This window comes from Bidens hawaiensis, unplaced genomic scaffold (assembly GCF_021521415.1).
Source record: "Bidens hawaiensis isolate Kalapana, Puna unplaced genomic scaffold, B.hawaiensis_p1.1 tig00023835_1, whole genome shotgun sequence".
NCBI classification, from domain to species: Eukaryota; Viridiplantae; Streptophyta; class Magnoliopsida; order Asterales; family Asteraceae; genus Bidens; species Bidens hawaiensis.
In genome coordinates this window covers 275,112-280,322 of record NW_027505039.1, presented here as the reverse complement: position 1 = coordinate 280,322, position 5,211 = coordinate 275,112, and positions in this window count along the sequence as shown.

The following is a 5,211-nucleotide window of genomic DNA, read 5'->3' as shown; positions in this document are numbered from 1 at the left end:
CACAGTAGGTGGGACGTGCATAATCTACAGTTGGTGGAATAGTGCAGCCGACTTTGTTACTGTTGGCCGTAACCTATCCACCAACCAGTATGGCCTGTGCATAATCCACTGTTGGTAGAACAGGAATACTATTCAGCCGGCTGTACCTTCTAGGAAACCTACCTTCGGCTATAAATACTCCAACATCTTGGAATGGTAAGATCATCTGCTATCCTGTTATCTAGCAATCTCTTAATATACACTTATATTCAGAGCAATCTAGTCTGATTCTCACGCCGGAGGGTGGTCACAAGGAGGAACCCCCCCCCCCCTTCTCAGTGACGAGCTTACGGTGTTTGTTTTGCAGGTCCCCTGAAGAACAACCGTCTCTGTTGGACCTCATTCTCGTGGGAAACATTACTTAACCCCCAGATTATCTATAATCTGCACCGGGTCACTTAGTGTTTCTTCAGCTTGTTTGTACAGAAGAATTCTCAAATTGATTTAAAATATGATATAAATCAATGGTACTTGTTTGATAAAGATTTTTCTTGTTATTTTCAACTTACTGAGTAAAGAATATGATCACATTTTTCTACTTTACGAATATGATATTTTTGTTTGATTCCATATGGGAAGAAATTTTAAGTTGTTTTACCGTTACAATCATGCTCAACTTAATAGAATTGTTTGAACCCAATTTTCTCATTATTTTCAGCCGAGTGAAGATTCATCCGATTTTGTCGGCTTTACCGAAAAAGAGTATTAAATTTTAATACTCTCTTTCGGTACGATACGTGTAATTTATACCAAAAAATCTCATTACTCAAATTCAGTTAAATGGCTCTTGTTTGCTTTTGAAGAGATCAATACATGTTATTGGTTGAATCCAAAACTGGTCAAAATCCGTACTACCTTCATAGATTTACGCTGTGTCAAAAATTTTAATCCTTACTAGATTGTTTGTCACGAGCTTTTTATTATTCCGTTTTTAAATTAACGGTTTATGTTGAAAAGACGGTGATGCATTTTAAAGTAGATCAGCTATATATTTCTAACGTTTTGCTAGTTTTTCTCTTTGAAAATAGTGAAATGTGATTCTCTGTTTTGCCGTTTAAAAATAGTTAACATATAAAAGGAGAAACAATTAGACTAATTTCTAAATCTGCATTTAATCTGTATAGTAACACGTGCATTAATTATTACCACGTAATGTGCATACTTACACTTGGATTATCATATGTAATCACACACCTACGTTAACCTAATGGCCCTAAGACGGTGTGTTGGTTTCATTTCATTAATAGTTCAGCAAATAAGGGTAATCTTATCGTACATAATTGTTTAACATGCAATCGATACGCGAATCACGCTCAAAGCCATTTTATAAAATGCTCAAGCCAAAATCTAAAAACGCCCATTGCTAAAATCTAATACGCTCATATCCATACAAGTTTTTCGTAAACACCCTCAAGAAATCCATAATGTGCTCAAAAATGATTTTCGTAAAGAAAAGTAAAAAATTGATCAATTCACAATACAAATATGTTTTTTATGGTGAACCAATTATTAATTGGATATATATTAACAATTTCGAATCTTGTGATGTGATTTCATGTATCAATCTTATGAATATAGGTATTTGTTTACCTAAGTTCTAATATACATTAAGCAATTATTGTATTTTATATTTTATCTAAAAAATAAAATATAAGTATTGAGTTTTAGTCATACAAATAACCCTAGTTTATTTATAATTGTAATTTAACTTCCACTCGAAGAGTTTGAAATTATTCAAACACCATTTTCCACATGATAACACGGTTTCGAGGTCCGAGAATGCATTGACAATTTGACCACCGAGTTTATTTTCTCTTCTTACATTTGAGTTTATAACATTTGATTTCTAGGGACCAAGATTTTATCGTACGAGAAAAACTTACAAGAATAGACCAAGACAACTTATTAATAATCACATCCATTGTCTTGTCAATGTTTTTTGTCCGTTCATTTATGAGTTTGACATATATTAACGGGTGGAGATTTATTGATGGTTCCCGTTCCCGCACAATCTTTTAATGGGCTAAGTTATTTGAGTATGATCTATCCATATTATTTGAGTATGGGCCAGCCTTGAATCTTTTACAAAAATAAAGTTTGTTTAAAATCAAAGAACAATAAATTGTTAACAAAATAAACCTAAAGAAAGAAAAAGGTTAATAAATAGAGCTCCATAAAATCATGCCCAAATAAATTCTAACCCAAAAAATCGAACATTAAGCCAAAAATCCAACCTTCAATGACACGCATTGCGTGTCATTAAAGGGCTCTTATGACGCGCAAATGAGTGTCATTGAAGCCTCTGTCATAAATGAATATGACACGCTTCCCCGCATGTCATACTTCATGACACGCTTTAATGACACCCATTTGTGAAACGCGTTTTTGACATGCATTTTTGATGCGCTTTCAATACTGGTGTTTACGACACCAATTAATGACATGCATTTATGCATGTCATCGTATAACTTAATTTTTTTTTGTTTTGCATATAAATAATAATATTTAAATTAATGACTTAAAATATAGCAACAAAAATATAAATTTCATTTCTAAATTAAACATCTTGAATCAAAATATTACATATAATCCCCAAGTTAACAAAATCAGTTATTATTTAATATAATACATATCACTAACGAAATATATATTGTGTCGTATACGCCGACCAATCTTCCCAAACCGCATCGAAATCCGCCTCCGTGCATTCGTGTTTGCCTCCCCAAACCTAAGTTGAAAATTAAACAAAAAAAAACGTTAGGTAAAACCATGAGCCAACCATTAGTTACGGTTTTTAGACCCAAAGAAGATGCCACGAATAAAACCATTTGCATATTTATACTAAGCTAAAAAATAAAAACAGATTTGACATAAATTTTTATAACTATAAAAAGTGTAGCATGCCCATATAAAAACAACCCTAAATTAGCAGATACTTACCACTCTCGCGGTTTAACCACTGTTGTGTGTAGAGCCTTTGAGAGAGATCAATTTGAGCAAATATGAATATAATGGGCACTCTCGCGGTTTAACCATTGCTGTGTGTAGAGCCTTTTAGAGAGATCAATTTGAGCAGATATGAATATAAAAATGGGCACAACCTGTTCAATACACAATTCCTCAAAACATTAACTGTACAAATCAAATACTAAAAAAATAATTAATTTGAAGGATACCAAAATGAAACTTTTACATATATAAAGAAACTAAACGAAATCACGCTCATAACTTTTATGCATGTAGTATTGCAGCTCACCTTTTGTGAGTTGATGATAATTAACATATTACAAAGTGATAAGTAAGTACCAACCTTAGAAGTCCAGTTGAGTTGAGTAAAATTAAAATCGTATATCCAATAAGCAATCCGAAATTAAAAACTTGCAGAAATCATAATATAGTTCGCAAGACCGAATCGCAATCGCAAATCGATAGTTCTAAATTCCAAATCGTAAACTGCAATTACAAAACACATAATACAATTCGCGGGAGGGAAAAGCAAGACCGAGATGGTGGCCGTATAAAAAGATGAAGAACAGAAATCGATTGGCCATTACTATTGGAATTCTAAGAGACTTTTGTGATGATTAAAGTTCCATCCCGTCGTATAATCGCGTGCCACGTGTACTGAGTACTTGAGCCCGCTTCAAAATTTTCGCTTCCCGCCCTTAAACTGACCACTGTTGGCTGATTGAAAATTGAAAAATATATAATATGTTAAACCTTTTTAATGAAAATTGGGGCCTTTATATTTATGTGGCCTCAAGCGGTTGCTTGTCCTGATAATGCACTTGGGCCGGCACTGAAAACATCGCACGGACCAAACAACGACCAACTACAGTAATGGTATTTACTTGTCTGGAATGCCAACGACAATCGGAGAAACAAAACAAAGTCGTGCTCTTCAATAATGGTATTTACATATCTATTTGGATTTTTGGATGAAGTCTGAAGAAGATTTAGAAATTGATGTTTGACCTGGTTGAAAAAGTATCTCAAAAAGAGAGGACGATGGAGAGGGGTTTAAAATAATATTGGGTTTTTAACTTTTTATTTGGATAAAAGGATGACCTGCATAAATGACACACGGGGTTATTTTTTCAATTTATCACACTGGTTTTACGACACACAAAAATAAGTGTCATAAATGTTCAAAATTTCTAAAAATATGACGGTTTTTAATGACACACGTGTTTGCGCGTCATAAATCACTGCATGTCATTAAAGGCCTTTTTTCTAGTAGTGCCACCTGTTTGATGTTCGACCACAACAACAAAAGAAGTTTTCATTGTGCGTTGGCCGCTGTGTGACTTACTGACTTGTGATGTTCAGCATTGAAGTCAGAACATAAGCTGAGAAGCAAGCAGGTGAATTGGTGAAATAGTTTTGGTGTGAAGTCGATTGATTGATTGACCGGGGCTGCCACTGTTGTTGATGCCTAAGATTCGAAACTGATTCGTGTGGGTGTGAAATCGATTACTCAACACAGTCAACAAAAGCAAGTAGAGACGAGGTTCGGCAATTTGCATTTCACTATTTTGTATTTTTTTTCAATTTGGTAGGTTAGGGTTTGAAGTTATTGTTTGACCTAAAACGAACCGGATTGCCGACCTGAAACTTAAAAGTAAGAAAAGAAATTTTGGGTCTCGTGACTTTCGACTCATCCATACTAGATGTTCAAGATCCGCCATTTGCGCTGACGAGACTGTACCATCTTATATTCAGACACCGTGCGTCATCTATACGAGTCATACATGTGCAGCCTTAATATCAAATCTCATTAATCTTTAAAAACACAAGTGTTATAGGTGTATTTGACTCGTATAGGCTTCTATACTAGACGTATACGCCTATATGATTCGTTTAATTTTGATTTGTTTTTTTAAGATTTTGTTTCCGTTTAGAAAGAATATTGCCTTTCAAAATATAGTTGTTTAAGTTATAGTATGTTTTAAAGTTTATCTCAACTAACTAAAACAATGTGTGGTTATGTCGGAGACTTACATCAGTGCAAATTTACCAAGCATGCGTATTTGATCATCTTGTGGGTATCTTATGTTTTATGTTATGCAATTATAGTGAAAAAAAAACTGTTGAGTAAAAGAAACTAAAGCTGCTAAAAAACGTACACGTTTATAGGGCCTAAAAATGGCCAGAACAATGTTAACTATGGAT